The sequence below is a fragment of the Rhea americana genome, unplaced genomic scaffold (assembly GCF_003343005.1).
Source record: "Rhea americana isolate MKP2758 unplaced genomic scaffold, rheAme1 scaffold_44, whole genome shotgun sequence".
NCBI classification, from domain to species: domain Eukaryota; kingdom Metazoa; phylum Chordata; class Aves; order Rheiformes; family Rheidae; genus Rhea; species Rhea americana.
Genome location: NW_028186579.1, coordinates 2,259,286 through 2,281,821, shown reverse-complemented (window position 1 = coordinate 2,281,821; position 22,536 = coordinate 2,259,286).

The window sequence follows — 22,536 nt, the reverse complement described above, 5'->3', positions numbered from 1 at the left end:
AAAAAAAAAAAAAAAAAAAAAAGAAGTCGTCCATCCCAGTAATACACAAGTTCCCACTTCTAATGCTTGCAAAGATGCTGCACCTATAGTACTGCACAAATATCTCATCTAAGCACCAGCATAGTGAGTGGAACCTTTTCTGTTTAACTCTGTTACTTAATTCAAACTTCAGCTTCCAATTTTTGAYACATTACAGTGGTATCCGCACACATCCCAAGGCTATGTATATGTCTCCATTACAAGCTCTACTTTAATTCTAATTTCAATGTGAAGTAAAATTTCAAGCAAGGTTGGTACTGACGTCCTGAGCCCATGAATATATTTTGATATAACACATTTTGACAGATTTAATGAGCATGAACACAATAAGTTATACATCTGTTTTATCTACTGATAGTGAATAACTAATCTGAGAAAATTACGAGAGAAGAAAAAGTAAGGAAAATGAAAGATMGGAGTCTAGGACTAATTAATAAATTAATGCCCTTATCATACGTTTTATAGACTAAAACAAGGTGTAAATCCAAAATCATTCTCTTGTGATTTCTGTATTATTCTTTACAATACTTTACATAAAGGGAGGTCATAATTTTCTAACAATTTCTACAGGAAAAAAAATTCYGCTCAGTTTAGAAAATTGCCCACTAAGGCAAAGACTTAACCATGAAAAATCTTGCTTATTCAGGTCCTCATCACTGTAGCTCATGGGGTAAGCTCATTCAGAACCCGGCATAAAGGAAGAAATAATATTTTTTGCCCCACATAAGACTAAATCTGTTTTTTTCTGAAAATGAAAAATGCTATGAATTCAACAAGATTTTTCTTTTTTGTGGGTGAACTGTAGGTTATATGCTGCTTTTGTTAAAGTATCTTCTTTGCATTCATAAGTTTTGATATTAGMAAACTGTGGTTAGTAATGGTAAGTAAAATAATAGACATTTAACACTGGATGGAAGAAAGCTTGGATATGAAGAATGATTCTATTAATGAGGAACATCTGAAAAGCATGTAATACAGGCAGGATGCTGTGTATTTTCCATCATTCTGATTATATCAGTCCTTTAAAAATCAACCAACAAACAAACAAACAAAAGAAAAACAGCCATTTCCTTGCAACTGTTAGGTCTCTACAAGAAAAAATGCAGAATGTGCTTTTTTTTCTTTTTAGCAGAAAGAACACTTTCCTGCTATTCATTAAATCTTGTTTCCCCACTGTTTGCACGAAATAATCTCCTGCTGTCGTGCATAGGATGGCTGCATAAATTTAAAGGAAGGGCATCAGAAGAAAGGATAGGAACTTGCAGGCAGTCTTTAAAAGAACACATAAATGTTGTAATAATGTAATATAAAGTATTTAAGTTACACTTTTAGGAGGATGCTACATAATATATTCAATATAGATTCTAAATAATGGAATCAATAAGTAGATTACAAATTGTTAAAAATATAACTGCTGCATTCACTGTAACTGAAGCTTACTTGACTACCTTTTTACCTATCTTCACTTTCTAAAAAAAAAAATACACACTCCCAATGCAAAATACCAATTTACTTTTTCCTTTTCAAAGTATACCTCTAGCTAAGTCTAACCCACAGTATTATAAATATGAGAATTTGGCAGTAAGTTGACTTTTTCTTTTTTTTAGATGTTATCCCCTACTGCAATACAATTAAACTATGCAGCTCAATAAAAATGAATGTCTAATGAACTTAGCCCAGTAATTTCAGCATGTGCATTCTCTTGTCCCTAACGCCTCTCAATCTTAAATAAGCACAGACAGTCTCAACACAATATTARTACCCTAATAACCACTTGCTGAATCTCCCTACTTTGGGTTCAACCAGACTACACTTGGGGTTGTGGCACAGAAGATTTCCAAAGATCAGATTTTAGTCTTTAYCCCTCCTCCCCATATATACACACTAAAATAAACATGTACTGTGCCTTCTTTGAAGGACATCAAATCTGAATTTCAAAAAAGTTCCAGGCAGCTTCATCTATTAGGCTAATATATGAGGGTTGATCCAGGTTCCTTTTGACCTCTGCAGACTCCACAAGGTACAGCCACACAGTTAGATTATTTAACTCCCTAAGTCGCTCCTCGCCTTCATTCCTGTTTGCCCCCACTGCATATACRCTAGCAGTCTCTAGCCTCTCTTCTAGAGCAAGTCTCAAGGAGAAAACCTGGAACAGGGTAACATGTTTCAGTTCATGTTCCCAGTATCTGGGATCTGCTACGATGGTCCACTCTACTCAAAGCAGAGTTTGGACCTAGCCCATACCATAATTGCCACCTGCCCAGCCTGAGTCAGTCTTCTAAAAGCTCCCAGTAGACTCGACCCTGCAAACAGGAGTGCCTAGTATGCAATATAAATCCTTGCTGGCATGCTATACAAGCACCATTTTGTCAAGACACATGATAATCTTTCCATTACGCAAGCTCTTAGAAATAAAATGAAAAATTTCGTCTTTGAGCTGTATAGGCTTTGAAGGTAACCCAGGCTGTTTGTTTTGTATGTTTTCCTCACATTTTTATTTTACTTTGTTACAAAAGTAAACCAAATTTCACATGCAACTTTCATAATTCGTTGATGAAGTTTTAATTCTGCAATGTTTGGGGGGCCTGACTTCTCAGAATGCAGAGTCAAATGTAGCTTCCCCTTGATGTCAATGTTTTTGCCCTAAAAGTGCTTGCTTTTGGAGGCCAAGTCTAAACCCAAATCAGAGCACTAGCAAAACTCCAGAATGTTTCAGTGGGCTTTGAACTAGAGTCTAAATTCCAGGGRTAGGATTTTTCAAACCTGTAAGGCTTCAAAATAGTTTGTGGGCACTATTCAAAGATTTTTATTAACTCACAAATTAGTAAGTTTTATTATTATAGGAATTTAGACTCGTTATCTAAAGTCTTTGGCAGACGATTTTGTACATGTTTAGTTAGTTAGCTCATGTTTAAGGCCCTTCTAGTCACAGCTTTCTCCTGTGTATTTTCATGACCAAAAAAAATTTTTTAAAAATAGTTGCAAAAGAAAAAAGAACTTGAAATAAGATGGCAAAATATCTTTTTATAGGAAATATAACAAGGAAAATGATAGAGAAAGGAAGGAAAATAAATGCCTTCATAATATAAAATATTCATTCTTAGATGACAGGATAGGCCTTTATCCTATGGTTATATCTATACGAGTATCCTCAACAGTGCCAAGGCACATCTTCTGCCCCTGAAGACCAACCGGCACAGTCAGGCCACACGCTTACTATAAATCCTTTTAGCCTTTGAAATGGGATTGCAACACCCAAATTATCTGGCCCATAACTCAACCTTTGTCCAGAATTGTCTCCAGGTGTCAGTTCACCCAGGCCAAGTTCCACCATTCACCAAGTGCCAACAGCAGTAGACAACCTATTTCCAGTGCCATTGCCCTAGCAGTGTTTATTAGCACATTGTTGTTCATACAAGCACAAAGAATAGCAACATATTACTTCTAATTCCTAAGAATATATGAAACACTCTATATTAATGCTTCTATGAAGCTTGCTCACTGAAGTCAAAGGACAATGATTCAGACCTTAGCAACTAATGTAATTTACCACAACAGTGTTTAAAGCAATGGTCCTAACAGAGCAATCTTGACACAAACAAAATATCGATCGTAAAAGCATCATCTGAYCTCTTAATAAATATCTAAATGTGCAGACAGTCTTTAAATAAACTGAAGAAATTAAATAGTTAGCAAAGGACAATTTACWGCCATGAGAACCTGCAGAAATCCACAGAACTGCAAGTTTAGCCACTAGTTTCCTATCCTTATTTTCCTAGGTCAAAGAAATAACTAGAGGCCCCTCCCAAASAGCAGTTTACTGCATGCCCTTCTTAATAGCTCAATAATTTATTTTGTCCACTGCACTGAAAAGGGGAAAAGCAGAGGCAGAGGAGAACAGAATAAAAGTTTCATCCTTTCTTCATCTCTTACAGTCCTCTTCATCCCTGAGCACTTCCCTCACATCCTCTTCACTTGCATCAGGAGCAGCACATCACCAAAGCTCAGAGACAGGAGGAGGTAAAGGGCTGCCCTGGTACTCTCTTATGGATGTGATCTTGCACCAAATTGTTTCTTTGGTTTTGCATCTTAATATTCAACAGTAGTTTCTTTCTCTCTTCACACCATCAAAGTAGTACCTTAAGGAAGAAAATTTTGTAGTTTGTACATTTTCYTAGCTGAAACAGAGTTAAAGATTAACACGATAACGTGATCGATGCCAACGCAGGTAGACACACATTCTTATGTCACCGCCTGCTATATCATGAATAGTCAGTGTTTGTCTAACACAGGAAAAAAAAATACATCATTTTTTGGCAAGTCACATATGAAATTTTCGTCCAGGCCTAAACACAAATGTTTTTATGCCTATTATCAGCATCAAACAGTTTTCCAAACTTCAATCTCATGACACTAATGGATTTTGAGCTCTAAAGCATATACCGATGAACTTTCTGTTGGCACATTCATCAAGAAATAACAATATTGATTCATTCTGACAAAAAAGAATATATTAAAATAAAACAGGAATCATGCATCTTCTATTGGTCAACAGGGTGGGAATAAGCCAACAGTTCAGCACTGTACTAATTTTAGGTACTGATGGCACATTCTTTTCCAGAGAAAGAGTTGGCATAGTTTATGATTCTGTGGCATTTTCATCAAGCTTCCCCATTAAAAATATATGTGGAATATTTAAACACATGTATAAATATAGACTTAGCAAAAATAAAAACTGATCTGATTTTTGTGCTGGTCACRGGCTTTGGACAAGTTATAGTTTACCAATATCCTAATTATCTAATGAATAGTAAAAGCTTTGCATTGACACTTCCACATGAAAAATGCTTTTCATTTTTCCTTTATGTCAGCTCCAYTGTGCATTAGGGACAGGTGTATATATTTTCATTCTTTGCCTTTTGATCTATAGTGATAGTAAGCTAAYTGTATATCTTGTGCTTCAGTTTTTTTCATCTGTAGAATGATAATAATAATGACCTACTTTGTTCGTCACACTGAATTTACAAAAGAATATTTACGTTAAGACTTAGGCACATCAATTTTTTTAATCAGTTCTTTACTRGTTAAAACAAGAACTCTTTATCATATGGATTTTTATTGGTGTGCCTAAATGAAAGTATCAAATTTTCACAAAYTTTTAGGCATTCATTCTAGATTTTTAAAACCATATTGCTGTGATTTATTTTACTTTATATAGATAGAATAATATATTCTACAGAAAGCCTATAGAAGAATTCACGGTCTTGACCAAACAAAGGCCATGACCTGGTCTGTCCTGTGTAGTGTAGTTCACTTCCAAGTCTTTATTTGTAGAGTCTAGAGCAGAAAGATCAAGCTTGATCTCCCATGGATCTAGCTGTCCTTCTGAAGRCTTTCAATACTCTGCTCAATATCTCTTCTTTGAAACCTTGCACAGACTCTCTTAGCAAAGCAGAAGTAGCCTTGTGCATGGTGTTTTCTCAGCGTGTCATTCCAAAGCAGAGTGTTTGCAGTGATGTAGTAAGGAAGTAGCAAGGAAGGCCTTTGTGATAATCRTGAAGAACTCAGTTGCTCCTAATTGTAAGTGCATTAGTTAGAATTAATTCAGAGACTCTTTTAGACAGTAACTTAGAGATGGAATTTAACATATATGGGCAATATTGATCAAAAAGCACCTTGGCTGTGAAAGTTGTCTTGCAAAGTAAAAAATATTTTTTGAGCACTTGATAAAGAGCAGCTCATTTAGGAAATTGCTTTGGATTATGGGTAGGTTTTTTTATAAAGGGGAGTATAATTAAGAAACTTGAAATCTAAATGAAGAAACTTTTCTCTCGCATGCGAGTTTTTTTGTTTAATTTTTTGGAAGAAGCAGGAATTCACAATATGACTACTCTAACTGGAGTGSGATAGAACATTTTTTACAATGTAAAATACTTCTGGATTCAATGTAGCTGGTAACAAGAGAAGCAGGAAGTATAGCAATGCRTTTCTCTGTCCAAAACATCTCTTTGCTTGGTTACCAAGAGGCAGGTTGCACAGGTAGTTGGCATAAGTAAGTATAAACGGAAAAACATCGCTCAGCAAGCAAAGGGGAGGCTTGTGAATGCTTCTGTTTCTGAATCTAGCATTAAGACAACCCAGAACCAGAGGAATATATATAACTAAAGAACCTGGTAGGTTAGCTAGTGAACACTAAAATAAGCCATAGCATACCACTAACACAGATAGATGGGTAGATGACTACTGCTGGGAGATGACACTAAAAAAATAATACAGCCTTCCAATTTTTAAAATGAGCCACATAAGGAAGACTGGTAGAACCATAGATCTGACTGTACAATATTAAAGGAAAGTGCAATCTGAGTGGAGTGCAAAAGTTGAGCTCATTTTGTTGATTTAAAAACAGAATGCCAGAAGAACACATAATATGCTATTATATCTCTGGCTTTAAACTTGAACTCGGCATAAATTATTTCAGGAATGTTTTGCATAGTCTCTTTTTTTATCTCTAGTGCAAAATCTATTTTGATTGCATGGCCCTGRAACGAGCCTGTTATTTTTCACATTTTATCATTTTTGGAACAAGTATACTGCAACACCACTTTCTTATCTTTCATCCCCCATCCTCAAGGCAAAAATAAAACACACTGCACCACTTGTAAAAGCAGAGAGACAGGCTAGAGTAGAAATCTCCATTCACTGAGGAAATAGTTTTTCTCTCCAAAAGAAAACAAAAATAAAAGTGGAAGATTGCAGTTAAGCTAGCAAATATACTATAGCAGTATTCTATAGCCCCAGCCATAATCCTTAATGTATCAAACTGTCAAAAGCAAAGCTGTGAATCTTTAGTAAAAGAGGAAGAGATTTTTAAAAAAAATACTGTGTGAAAGCAGAGATGATGTTATGACTATGAAAAAACATCACTCTACTCACATGAAATCATGGCTCTGTTAACAAGGTAATGCATATAACTGATATACACACACAAGTTAGATGAGGTTTAGGTAGGCCATAATTTGCTTTCAACAACAACCAATACAAAAAAAAAGTATCAAATAACAGACTAAGATCCAAACATACGCTACTTATGTGTGAGATCAGAAATCCACTTGATACRCTAATTTAAGTGCATATACATAAAAAGCAGAAATCAGTCAGATCAAAAAAGGTTCAAGAGTAGGTGGATGGTAGGAGGGAATGGCCATTTACCTTTGTCCCTTTGCTGCTTCTTCACAATATTCTGTTCACAGCTTCTGTTTAGCCCCCCTAAAAGMTGGGTCTTTTCTTCCCTTCACTTTAGAACTGTGAAGAAGAGGGTTGCTTCATCCCTGTACCACAACCTTCTCCTTGTTCAGATAGGTTCTGAAGACAATYGTGACCAGTAAAGATGATCAGGGAACACTGCTTAAATGCTGGTGCTACAGCTCCAGGTTCCAGCAATGCACAAGTTTGTTACACACAGATCAAGCGAAACACTCAGATCAAATGAAACAGTTTATGCAATCTTAACAAGGGTCATTCTGCTAAGGAAAATGCTGCTGGACATATTTCACAGCGTGGTGCAGGCAATAAACACAAATGAGTTTCCTTATGTTGAAAAGGTAGTCAACTCAAAAAGCAGTACGCCAGGGTGCAGGTAGGGAGAAGACAGGTATCTGGAAAATTAATAATAATAATTTGTGAAATCACAGGCACAGTAGCAAGGATTTGTATCAAGTCTTTCCAGYCAAAAATGGCAAAAAAAAGGACTAGAGAATAACAAAGTCATATTTAGAGAAGGGCAGCCAGGATCTGACTCGCTAATCACCTTGCTAGTACGTCAGCTTTAGAATAAGGCTAAAATGAGATGAAAACAGGTGGACCAAGAAAGGAAAGTAGCAGTAGTAGAGCTTCTCAACCTTTCAAATTTTCTAAAGACTCCACCCTAAATACTGGAAAGGCACCACTGAAATATGCTGTTGATGTAAATTAGAAGGCATTGATAGCACATACAAGGTGGAGGCTTCCTAGAAGAATAACTGGTAGTCATAAAGGGAATAGATCAACCTCAGTGGCTCAGTATTCAAGGTCAAGGAGTTACCGATGAACATCTGTATCTAAAATCATCTATTTATATATTGCATTAGCTGGCTATGTCAGAAAGAGGCAAAGGTAATGGTTTATGATAGGATATGTTTAAGAACCAGTATCATAGTCACAGGAAACACAAGGATTTAAATGATCTCAGAATAGAGATAGAAAGTGTTGTTAATTTACAAGACATTCATGATATTCTTCTAAGCAGCTAAATAATGGTTAGTCATGTTCAAGTGATTACTTCAGAATGGGACTATTTCAGAAAGATAGTTGATGATTCTTCAGGAAGCAAAAGAATTTCACGCAAGAAGAGGCTTAGAGAGCTTGGTGTGCTAATAATGGCCACACAAAGACTTGTAAGGAACATGATACTAACTGTAAGTTCATTGTGGAGAGAGGGACAATCCTGAAAGGAAGAAGAAAAAAAAAGTTGTCTAAGATACAGAACAATATTGGCACAAGAACAAACAGGTGAAGACTGTATGTAAGCTCAGGCTAGAAATAAGTTTTAGTGAGAAGAAGAATTTGTCTTTCTTAAGACCTTTCCAAAACCTGCCCAGAGAAATTTAACTTTTAAAGTGGAGCTGTAGCAATTTGTATATTTTATGTTGTAAACAACAGTAAACAACTGGATCCAACAACACTTTCATCCTTGTTTTTCTACAAATTCTAGATCAGGTTTCATTACTTTGGTAACCGCATAGGACAGTAGAGAAACTCAAAAAAATATGGCTGTGTAGCCACAGGATGCAAAGGAAGTGTTATCCTGCTGCTGCTGTTCTTACGAAAGACGTTTGAAGGGGAACAACGCTAAAACAGCAGGCAGGGATTCCTTACCAGTGCATGCCACTTCTCAGTGATGAGCAAACATATTCTTTTCATGGAGATACCTGCATTTCTGCCGATCCCCCAGGCCCAAAGGGCGCTTGTACAGTAAAGGGCACAGTAATCRGTGCAAAGGATACTTTGAAACAGCATAATTTATTCCACATACTCCCAGACCAACTCAAATCACTCTGCCTATGCTGCTCAACCCACTAGGGTACACTCACAGCAAGGACAGTTTTCTGTACATCAGTAACGAGCAGCTTGTAAGTTCAKTCTTGAGTGCTGACCTCTCTACATCTGCTTTTACTTATCTTAGTGTTGAAAGATTTCTGTCTTATTTACACTTTCCCTAAGCTATCATATATTTTCTTTGAGTGGCAGACTCCAAACAGCGTATCGCTCTTCAACCGCATAAGCAATAAGTCACTTTTTTTCCAAAGCAAGTAAATGAAAGACCTTAAAATGACAAGAAAGAATAAAAAAAAAATAAAAAAACCCCACACCCCGACTTCTCTAGTCATATTTATTTGCAGCTTTGCAAATGAAACATCACCATGCACAAATAGCTGAAAGACAACAGTTAAAGGAAATGAAACGTACTACAGGACTTGGCTTACACCTCTCCTAATATTTTAGCTAAACTGTATCATGATTACTTAAAATTCTCTATGACAATTTCTAATTAGTAAAGGAAACCAACTCAGTACAGAGTTATTCTTRCTAGCTTACAGAATTCAAGTCATCTTCATACTACACCCTGATTTGCAGCCAGCATGTAAAACTGGTTCATTTACTGAAATCAAAAGAACCAAGAGAACAGGATAGAATGTCACCCTGCCACCTTAGGGAGATCAAGCTTATTCGATATTTTAAATTCACACAGACTGAATAGAGTTTACCTTTGGTAAAACAAGGTTCAACCCTGGAACACTCATTTCACGTTTGAGGCCATGCCCTCCTGAGGGATTGCTAAGACGAGTACAAGTTAGAGAACTATTGATCAATGAGAATGTTTTTTATCATGCAATACAATCATGAGACATGACTTAACGCTTTGGAGCAATAATATACATCAGTCACTGTAATCTTGGGAAAGGGAGAAGGCACTATGTGAAGGAAGATGTTTTACCTAGCTGACTGTGGAATAGACATGTAATTTACTGACCACAGCACATTTTAGTTGATACAACCCTGCTGGCTGAAACAGGACTGTCACTCAGTTAGCCAAACACATCTTCTCCCTTTATGTGATCTTCCAGAGTTTAGGGAACTATGCTTTTATCTGTCTTTGTAGTTCAGTTCATATATGTAGCTTTTTGTATTTTCCAAATATCCTGAGCAAAGTCCCTAAACTAGCAACTTTCAAGTAATTTTACTCCCCAGAGAAATTCATATAAGACCTTCAATGACTATAGCTGAGCTCTGAATAGACTAAAAGCCAAGCAAAATGGTAAGTTTTATTTGTTACTATGTTATAACAATGAAGAAGTACTTTGGAGGTCATCTTACTGCCCAGAARCTTTGTAGGGGAGGAAGATTTTTTGCCTCTGACACAAAAAAAAATTCTATGAATATATGCATATTCTATATGCAATTTGGCTGAAGTTGCTCGATTTTGCATAAGCACCTAGTCAGAAGCATCATAGCTTAATAAGACTCATCTGCAGTTCCAATGGTTTGTTTCAGCTTGAAATTTGTATGGACAGCAAATATTTGCTGTACTCAATGGTAGTTACAGATGTCCTGAACATTGAGATTTGTTCTCTTTCTATACACACATACTACACAATACTATTAGGAAACTATATGATTCACTAAGCACTAGTGAATTTCATGCATAAAGCATCATTCAGTGTTTCACTGCAGTCTAATCTCTCTCTTACAACTACATCCTACATGGTAGGGGAATTTTCAAAAAAAACAGCCACTTCAAAATAACCAGTTATTACTTTTTGTTCTCCATGTAGAATACCATGTTCCACGCATCAGTAATGTGGATGGAAACAAAAATCACATAAAAAATAGTCCTGTGTCAGGGAGACAATATCTCTGCATGCTTATATAATACACACATATACATACTTTCTCTCTCTCTCTCTCCATATATCTCTCTTTATATACTGTGTATACACGTATACAAATATATACACACACATACATACACAGAGAGTTGTTAAAAGCTTGCTGCAGTCATACATCTCTAATTTTGGCCAGATAATTCTCATTTATTRTCTGCCAAGTAAGATCTACAATAGTTGGGTACTAGAACATTTAGACTGTGATTTCTTATGAATAGACATTTTTTGATCTGTTGCTAATGAAATTCATTCCTTTCCCTGCATCTGCTATGTCATCCCTTGCATGGATCATGTCAGAGACTGGCAGGTCAGCACACAGTATATGTATTTGTCCTCCTGAGCTCAAATCAGTTACTGAAAGTGATACCAAGTCAGTCCTGAAGTTCTTACGAAGAGCAGATCTCTGTGAAAGGCAYTCATAGCCATTCAGCCAGCCAGCTAGAGTCTTGGTAGACAAAGAGCTTAATGATATTTTGTGTCCCATGTCTTACAAGAAGTTAGAGTGGCTGATCAATATAGTTCCTTCCAGCCTCTTAACCCAGAAGCAGCAGTTGTTTTCCAGAGAGCTTAGCAGATTGCTATTACTAAGAATTAGGGCAGAAGGAGGAAGTGGGAAAAAAACAGAACAAAACCAAAATTCCTGCTACAGAGACCAACTATACTAGAGATGAGACCATAATAATAGTTTTCTTCATTCACAGCTCATTAAGATCTGCATCCAAAGCAGTGTTTCCAAGCTCAGGTATGCTACATTAGATCTGCAAAAGATTTAGTATTGCAGACTCAGTGAGAATGGGAAGGCAGCAAATTTTTTATTCTTTCAGCTGTCAGCTACAGATAACTGAGGTTTAAGAAATTCTTTAGAGTGCCAGGGAGTGGTTGAGAAAACTCCACCTAAGCCAGCTCCTTGGCAGACAACATTATTTACTAGACTGCTGGTCAGAATGGTTAGAATCAACAGTAAAAACACAGTCAGAATAAAGGTGTGTCAGTTTTTAATTTTCACTTATCACAAAAATAGACTATATTAAAGTGTATCACTGGAAGAAAAAGAAAAAAAGAAAATCCCATGTGTGTCCTACATCTGCAAGGAGATGAGAGTTTTTCTTCTGTTGTCATTCAAAAAATAATTATAACCTAAATTCATAAAAATATTTATGATAATGGATGTTGACTTACAACCTCAAAACAGAATTTAAATATTCTGATTCTGCTTTTACCCTTCATCAGCACAGGGTTCAATAGGAACCAGAGAGCATAAAAACATCTCCCCCCACTTTTATGACTCTTCATTTGATTAGATACATTATAAGAACTAATTATAAAGGAAGTTATTAGTTTGACAAACACTTGATCCAAGAAATGTTCACCCTTGAATCTTACTCGCTTACACGAAAGTTAAGATACCATTATATATGACAGTTTGTACTCTTTCTGGCTTTAGATTTTAGAACTGTGTTGAGCATACACCACTGAAATGGACAAGCGAAATATTTAGGGAAAGACAAATCTTTACCTGGGTGCAGACCTACATGGAAAGGTCGGAGTAAGGAGAAAGCTCTCTGCTGTGCCTCCCTCCCTCCCATTCTACCCCTCCTAGATCAAGCACCGAGCCAGATCAAAATAGAAATATATACTACTTATTCTACAAAGAATGGGAGAACGTGGTATCTCCTGCTCCTTCCCCTACCCTGCAGGGTGATTCGGCCAACTCAAACTCAATTTCAAAGTCTGCTGTTAGCCTGTGGCCCACAGAGTTCCCCTAAAGACAAGGGCTACGTTTAAATATCCAGAGATGAGTAATAGACATATTTTTAAGTTCTTGTTGCTTTCCTTAGGAAAAATCAAAGTGGACATTTTTCCTTTACTATTCACAGTTTGGAGGAAAAATTTCAAGTACTTCCTATCTCTTTTCTGCTCATAAATGCATATATTTTTCATGTTTTTTGCTTATAGCAGGAGTTTTCAGAGAAGCCTGAGGAAGCTAAGTATATAATTCCCTGGGTTCTGTGAAATCAGAAAATCCCAAATAGAAAGAAAAAACACTGTGTTCAGTTTACATATAAAGCATCAAAAGGGTTCTGCGAAAACATTAAAAGGGTTCTGCGCATATCAGTCCCTTGATGGGATTCTCACAGTGCTAGTTCTGCTTTGAAAACAAATTTGGAAAAAGGTTAACTTTGAAAACTATAAGCTTAACTATAGCAATGAGTAAGACTCATTCTCCATGAGTATACCAACCTGCACAAGGTTTATACACCTAGTTGTTATGTACTTAATGAAAGGAGATAAGAAGATACAAAGAAACACAGGGGAGGGGAAAGGAAGATGCAAGGACTGGTAAGGGCTACGCTCCTACTGACATTTCAGGAATTTCTGACAGTACAGAATTTTCTGACATGAAAGCAAATTCTTACCAGGACGTTTCAAAGCATTGTGGCTTGCAGTTACCACAAAACAGTTTTCTACTTACTGCATGTTATTCTATGGAAATTGGTATGATTGCCAGACAAAGCATTTACATGTGTTCAGTGTACATTTGATAAAATCTCACAGTTGGTACCTATTAGTTCAGTTCTTTAGAGTTTATTTCACATTTGTGTATAATATACACATGCCTATATAGGCATACATGCAAAAGTACACACTGTGCTATAGATAAGTTGAATTTCTTATCACTGAATATCACAGGATAACTATCCGTATAGTTCCTGTTTAAACTAATTACATAAGCTAAATAAATTCCAACATACCAGATCTACACAGACAGCCTTTTAAATGACYTGACTTGAGCTCTGGAAACATGCACCACAAAATTTGCATCGCAAGTTTACATTCAACTCCATATTACGAAAGCAAGTAACATTCTAGTGTTAATCTTCGCTCCTCACCCTTCCACGTGAATGGCAAATTTCCAAGAAGCTTTCCTTTCAAAATGTGAAAGAAGCAAAGGAAATAAATATATAGGATATTTTAAAAGCAGTTCATGGGAAAAGTGAGTTTGCAACACAGCTGCAGAAGCTAGAATCAGTCTCGTACTATGCTATTTGAAAATTCCTATTACTCACAGCCTACACCATTCCTGGTTTCCAGGACACTTGGGTGAGTGGGCAAAAAGGGCAGAGACCTAATTAAAAGCAGTTTAACTCTGCCTGTGAGAAGCCAAATGGCAGAAACTAGTTGCCTGGCTGACTTTCATGTGAGCACGACTTAATTCAGAGATGATCTTAGTGAGGACTCAAACTCTCACTGCGTAGCATCATGTAGAGCACCAAAACACTGATCCTGAGAGTTGCCCTGTATTCCTACAAGCTCAGAGCCCAAGAACTAGACTGAAGTTTTAAGCAAGACAGATATCTTTCAGCAAGATAGGCATCTTTTTAAGCAAGATAATGTTTTCTTTGTTTATTAAAAATTACTTTTAAATTGTTTATAAACAAGAATAGGAAATAAGGTTGTTTTTCAATACTTATAATGTTTATTAATGAGAATGTATTAATACGTAATCACCCACTTGAGAAAGCAGAGGCAATTTGTGTTGTATGTTTAGGAGTTAGCCATTCATTTTGCACCTGCAAATCCTGCAGCACAGGTGATCATTGAAGTAGCTCTACTCCCAATTTCACTGGTAATGTGACTTACTAAGACACACATAAAGTACTCAAGTGCCACAACTATGCTTGTACATCACCTAATTCCTGTCTGTAAGGGAGAGTATGCTAATTAAATGTTAATGCTTATTGGAATTTCCAGTGGAAATTCATGCAGTTACTCCTGGCAGATTCACAGACATTTTTTGGTTCTACAGATCCATAAAAATTCAATGTGAACTCAAAGGAGCAGATATGATACGAACAGGAATTTATTCTGACTGCAGCATTTTGTTGTTGTTCATGGATCAGCATCACTGCTCAGAATTCCTACAGTCTGTAATAAATATTCCGAATACATGCTGAGTCTGATTTGTAAAGTTCAAAAGCTGCAGTCCAACTTTCCCAAAGTCTGCAGGAAAAGAACTTTGCAGCTGTATTTTAGACGAATACCAGAATTAGAGGAAACTTGTGAGGACACAGAACCCTATGCTGATAATGGGATTTTCAGAATCACTGAGCATTGTTCTTAGCTGGCTCCCAGTGAATCAGTGATTAAGCAACTTTCAAAAAACTATTTCCTTTAGATTTAAGAATGTGATACTCAGTAAACAAATTTCAAATGCCCCCACAAACCTACCATGAATACTTGTTATTGCAAAAAGGAAATGGATAAAAACAACTGTTTCAGCTTGAAGAGCATTTGCACTAACTTGAATTTCCCACCTTACCACTGCAAATTGTGTCAAGAGCTTGAGGTTACACATTTGCATAATCTATTTTCAAGTGGTAACACCAGACCTATCATAACAAGCTTTTTTCTGGTTTTCCTTGGTTTTAGACAGGTCACAACATAGTTGGATTGGCAAGAAATGAAAAGGGGGGATCCTTGGCTAGCACACACTGCTAGCTTTTTTTTATTTCCCTCTTCAGTGGGACCTTGTTTTAATAGAAAAGGATTTTCCACCCAGTACATAACAACATGCAAAATTTCTGAATACTTTTTCCTGCAGTGAAATGAGGAACATTTTGCTAATGCATGTTACCATTAAACAATTCCTTTATTGCCGCTCACACCCCTCATATCCTTCTTTGTGGGCATTTAGCCATTGAAGATTTGCTGGCAAAATACATGCAAGCAAAACAGTATGGTAATTACACATGTAATCATTACAACTACATGGAAATTTTCATTTTTCAATCTAGAAGACTTTCAAACTCCACACAATGCAGCAGGGCTTATTTTTTTCTCTTTCAGATCTGGAATGAAAAGTTAATTTTCTAAAGCAGAAACTTTATACCCCCCAAAAAATTCTTGATCAAAACTGATTTTCTATTAACTAAAGGTTACTCATGAAAGCTTTCAACACATCTTAACTTTTCTTGGATGCTAAATATAAAAAGAATGTTGTGGCATTTTACAAAAAAATAAATTAAAGACAGAGTTGCTATCAAACCTCAACATTTTAAAGACAGATGTTTTTAAATCGGGCATGACAAAAAGCAAGCCTAAAGAGAGAAAGAATGGGGAAGAGAAGTAGAAGAACAGAGTTAAACTAGTAAGAGCACAAGGATCTTCCAGACAAAGGACAGCAAAACAAAAAAATATTGAATGAGGTGGGATAAATAGTTTGGTGAAAATATAAAACAAGGTTATCCAAAAGTAAGCTAAGTACTCATTTCTACATGACTGTACAGTCATCAAAATAGAGAGCATCAACTTAATTTTAAAATGATGCCGTTTTTAGGACCTTCTTTGCATTCACATTAAAGCACTGTAGGGATATTCTAAGATGCAAGAAAGGAATAGCAAGTAAAATTTTAGCACCTTATAGACTATAACTTTAAAAAGTCAGACAAAATTGTGAAGTCAGATTGTGTTAACACAAATATTTTAGCTAAACAATTTTGTGAAAAGCCTTCTAGAGGAAGAGTTTGTTGCCCTTAAGGTGAGAGGCTAACAGTGATGATAAATGAGATATTACTAAAACAGACATCTGGAATAAATAATTATCTTCTGAAGAAATCAAGGTATGCTGTGTTATTACAAAGGCAGATAAACAACCGTGGCGTTTTTTTTTTTTTTTTAATCCTTCTCCTAGTTCCTACTAAGGTTGCAAAATAGAGTACTTATTTATTCTCTCTTAGTGCCAATATAACTTTCTTAGGTCAATCTGTATATTGAATTTAGTTCTGCCCACATCCTGACCAGGGCAAACTGGAGCCATACTGTCAATTCTGGCTAAAAATCAGGGAACCAATGACATGAAATTAAAGCTGTTTCTAGAAAAGCAGAATGTATATTTTGTTTCAAACATGAAGTTATTGTCACCCGTTTCTGGCAAGTAAGAAGCAGACTGTCCTCTGTTAAAACAAGATATGAAGACAGGATAGACATAATATTTTTTTCATATAAAATTATTACTGTATTTTGTACCATATAGTAAGCTCAATGTATTAGCTTGAATTTGGCCTTCCAAATGTCCTTGGCTGCGTACTACTCTCTTTAGAGCCAAACCGGTACATTCTTGGCTTCAGTTAAATTTGTATTAGCCCAGTACATCCCAGTTTGCAGTTCCTGCAACACTGAGTTTTCTTTGTAAACCAAGAGGAAAACAGGATATCTGCAAATACAGAAATCACAGCATCTTATTCTCAGTTTGTAGTACATGTATCATTTCTTTAGGGACATAATCCCTATTTTTCAAATTTAGGGGAGAATAGAAATCAGTTAAGTCTCTTGTTCGAAAGAGGTTTCTGGTTATATATGAAACTTTTTCTTAATCTATATGAACATGGTTTAATAAGAAATCTAAAAAAATCACTTTGAAAAGTTCAAAAGAAGCAAGTTTCTTAAAACATACTGCAGTTTACAGATCATACAGGATACAGACAACACTGAGGGAATTTTCTGTAGCTATTSCAATGAAGCTATTGCATCCTCCCACAAAGATTTTAGATAAATTACTCTAGTCTCACATACAGTTTCCCTAGAAGCAAGTATTGGCTCCTTTCATTCTTCCTATAATCAAATAAAAATATGAACCAATTAAGAATACTCTGCATCAGATAATTTCTTAGTAATGCATTTCTAACAAAAGTTGAACACACAAAGTAGAATTATTAAGTCTAGCTAATAATAAATAAAATTAGAGATAAGAACCCCTAAGAGGTGACAAGTCTTTCCACCTTAACCACTCATCTTTGTATGGGATGACCTGTTCTCAGGAGATGACTCGTTCTAGACTAACTAAAGGGGGAGAGCCCAGTTTGCCAGCTTCAGGTACACCATTTTATATTTCAGAAAGCTCAATGAAATTCACACTAATCCTTTGCAAAATCTCATTCATTTCCAAAATGGAGCACAACCAGGGTTGCAGACAAGAGAAAAAATGCTGCCAAGATCACCTCCGTTTCTATCACAACTTGTCTGCACTGGTGTTTAAGAGTATGARGGAGACTACTTATTCCTCTGGGAATCTAATTGACAATAAGAGATACACATTGTCTTAAATGGAGCAAAGAGGAGGACACATGTAAGATGATTTTGTAGGACAAAAAAATTCTACTAGGAACACTTGTACTCTGAAGTTTACAGCCAATCCTCTTCATTTTGAGATATTTACCAAATACTCATCAGCTTCAGTGGAAAAAAATCCACCCTCACGGAAAAGCACAAGGTTGGCCTGCGTGTGCCCTTCTAGTTACAACTCAGATTGATTTCAGAGGATGTAGCTCTGAATTTAGAAATCTGTTTTTGCCAGTGGGATACCAAAATTCAGAATCTGTTGTTTGGGAGAAAGTTTGTAGAATCAGCGGCAACAACAAGATGGACTGTGAAAGCACTGTATAGTTATATCCTATTGCTTATGCACTGTATCTTTATATTTAAATAAAATCCACACTGTTTACTTTTTCAACACTTAGTAATCTTTGAAGACAAAATAAACAGCATAATTTTAGAAGAGGTATAGTTTAAAAATGAACATATTTAACTTAGGTATGATCTTTGTTATATCATTATGGTAACACTCAAGTACTCCAGAATTGCACCAGAAAAGCATAGCTTTTGMTTACTGCATTTCAAAAAAGATCTAACAGAACTAGCAAAGGTATAGAGGAAGGCTGCACAGACTACCAATGACAAGGAACAACTTACAATACTCTTCCTGGCAGAGAGAGTTATGATAAAGGTATACACTACTACACTACTACTAGCAGAATCAACAAGGAATGATTATTCACTAAGTTTTTCTATTACAAGAATTACTGAACATGAACCAAACCTAGCAGTGGCTAGGCTCATAAAAAAGACACACACACAAAAAAAAAAAAAAAAAAAAAAAGGTGCTTTTTCCACGCAACATACAATTAAGTTGTGGATCTCCTAACCATAAATATTTTCATTTGTTCCAAAACTAACGTATAGAAGGAAAACTTATCAGTGGCTATTGGCAACACAAAGCAGTGACTTCTGGCTTAGAGTTTGAGCTAAATATCACTGCTGTTGAAAAGATACTCAGATAAAGTGTTACCATATGTTTGCTCTGTATTTATGCTCCTCTCTAGGCATACTTTATTGATCATTGTTGAATGTAGAATACTGGACTGGATGGGCCTTGGATACGACTGTCCATATTTAAGTATATTATATCGGAGCAGACAAACCAGCAACATAGCACTTTTAAAATGTTGTTTAAATGACCAATAAAACTATCACATGATTTGATAAGCCTATATATGAGCCACTATCGTAACAGAAATAAAATTGCCTTCATTTGTGTTATTGTAGAAAGCTAATGTTAACACAGAACTTTATCACTTGATAAGATTGTGCTAACAACTGTACATTGGCRAGCTGTGACACCTACAAGGAACCCTTTGGGTACTCAAATCTCTTGGCAAGCACAGTAGTCATGTCTTGTATTGTCAAGTGCAACCACTGGGCTCAATTTCTATTTTTCTCTTGAAGACAATGCTACACTTTCCTKCGTTCGTCACTACCAAAATTAAGAATACTCTTAGAATGCTCTTCCCTCTAACAGCATTCTAAATTGTGGTAATACATAAAACTTATCAAAACCACAAACAAACAAACAAGCGAAAAAAAGCCCAATGTGTGAACTCACGAATCATTATATTCTCCCCTAATGCTTCTTCAACTCTTCTTGTTAAGATTTACAGGATTCTTATTCTGAGTCAAGATTCAAATGAGCTACTGCCAAGATCAGCTTTCCAAGCCTTTGCTACCTACCAGTTCTGTAGTTGGACATTTTCTGAGATTGCATTTTGCTCATCYGAGGAAGAATTGCTAGTTATATTCTGCCCAAATTCTGCAGAAAACTCCTCATAATGGCAAGACATGAGTACCTAGCTAAGTAGCTTGTGTAAACATATAGAACTAACTTGACTTTGCAAACACTAGCAGAGCATCCATAGCCACAGAGACAGTTTAGTCTGTATTATAGTCATTGAATCTACCAGACCTAAAGTCCTCCCTTGTAAAGTAAGCTTTACAGAGCATAAAAATCCTCTGTTTAACACAGAGCATCTGAGACGTAAGAGGATAAATCAATTACACTGTGAYAGAGCTGATCCTGGAGTTCAAATAAGGACCAGCAGTGGTGTTTGACTCGCATTCACTTGGATTTACCCTCAACATCCCATCTTGTTTAGGTAGGAATTACATGTAAATAGGTGGAATTCTATCATGACTGTTGCATTTTATAATCCATCTCATTGAATTCAATACTGAATTCTTTTTCTTCTAAAAAGAAAAAGTTTTCTTTTTAACTTCAGTTAAAAAAGATACAAACCAAGTCTGCTGGATTTTTCGTGTCTCCTAGGAGCTGTGCCAATTTTCTAACTTGCCTACTTTTATATCACTGCCACATTACAGGAAGTGATGAAGACTACAGCTTGTGGACTGAAACTACCAGAATAATCCTACTGATCCTTCATGTTTCTAGAAAGAGAGGAGTTTTAAACTAAAATTGTTAAGTTTATAATTTTTGTAATTTTTAGGGGTCAGCATTCTGGTATAAATGCAAGCAAAACTTCTTTGCCGGAAATAAAAACAAAACAAAATTAAAAACAAAAAATGAAACAAAATGCACTGTATCAGTTTCAAGCAATGTATTCTTATAATATATTGCTATGTATAATGAGTCATGATCAAAATGACACTTGGTCTCCTTTAAAACATTTCCTACTAATTCAGTGAATTACAACAGCACTTTCTTCGCTTTTTCCTTCATCAGCTAAAAGGCTCTTTCAGCCTACTCTCTAATGCTGCAAGGTGCTGCCTTCCAGCCTACATAGAAACCAAATTATTTCAGGAACCATAATTTCTCCCTCAAATATGCAGAAAACAAATTTTCTATATTGCTTGTTCCAGTCAACTCTCTGCTTTACATTAAGAAATGCAAATAATTCAAATATACATGTTGGACCCAAGACTGAGAATTTTCTGAGAAAGACCCTCAAGTGGCTGAACAGTAAAGTCAGCTAACCTTGTGCCCAGGCAGAGAGATTTTTAAGAGGTTTCTGGCATGAAACAATTAAATCAATTAAGTCATTTGAGTTCAAGCTCAGTTAGAGCTGTTACATTCCAGATTCCGAACATATACGGCATTAGACATTGCAAGCGGTCAAGAGCATTCGACTACAGTCAGTTCCTATTCTCCTCATCTCCCGGTAACCATACAGACATTTTTATGTTGGAAGCGATGTCTGTAAAGATAGTTTACACCCTCTGTTTCATTAAATGATTGTCAGAGGACTGCTAGTACATTGTTTTTAATTCCATTATTACAGCCGTGCCCAAGAACCTCACCACCAAGCAGGACAGCATTATAAGACCTTCTCCAGTTCAGTTCATGCTCTCAGGAGTTCACACATACAGAAAACAAATCTCCAAACTCAGTTTCTGCTAGGCAAAAGAAAGAAATATGGTTTTAATTTAAGCACTTGATTTTTAAAATCAATTCTTATTTGTTTGCAAATAGTGTTGGCTGATGAATGGCATCTGTACAATTAAGAAATGCAAGCACGTGACATTATTTCTATATGCACTTTACAGACTATTAGACAGTGATGTTAAAATGAGATTTTATTTATTTTGAAAACTGGCCAGAGAACAAAGGTTTCTTTAAGTGATCTTTAAAGCTTTTACAGCTTAACCTCCATTTTCATTCTGGATTTTTGTGGGTTATAGGCAGTAGGGAGGGAGAAATTTTTCAAATACKAGGACAATACAATTTGTCAAAGTGTCTTTTTATTTTAAAAAGAAAAAAAAATATCAGTTTTTCACTTTAGACATAATGCACCAACCCAAACCTGTCATTCAAAAATACTTCCATTTCTTCCAAGAATTTGGATCTATTATTTTCCTCTCAGGCATCTCCACRCTGACAAAACAATTACAATATTTTACATTTAAGACCATAAACAACAGAATAAATGAAGCTCTCACTGAAGCCTGGACCTCAAGTCTAAATCCCATACAAGGTTTAGGTAGGATTTACACATTTACAATAGCGTTTTATTGGCTCTGTCTACATACCTCCTTCTCTGAGAAGGGCTTATATCTTAAACGCCTCTCTCATCTCCAGCAGAACATTGCCAGTGTATCTCCACTCTTTAYGGTAACTACCTAGCGTATAGCAGCATTTGTGTGCTGCTATACACAGTGTTAGKGTACCTACATGGAAATACTATCTAAATTTATTATGAGTTTTATATTTGTAGGAATATTTCTGAAACAATCATTTTTTGAATAATGCTGGTTCATAGCCCCCCAGTTCCCATTTGGTCACAATTAAGGTGCCTTGGACGCTACTTTTGGCACTTATCAAAAAAGGCATGGTTACCCTCCATATAAATTTAGATAAATAGAATAAAAATAATTAAACATATCAACTGCC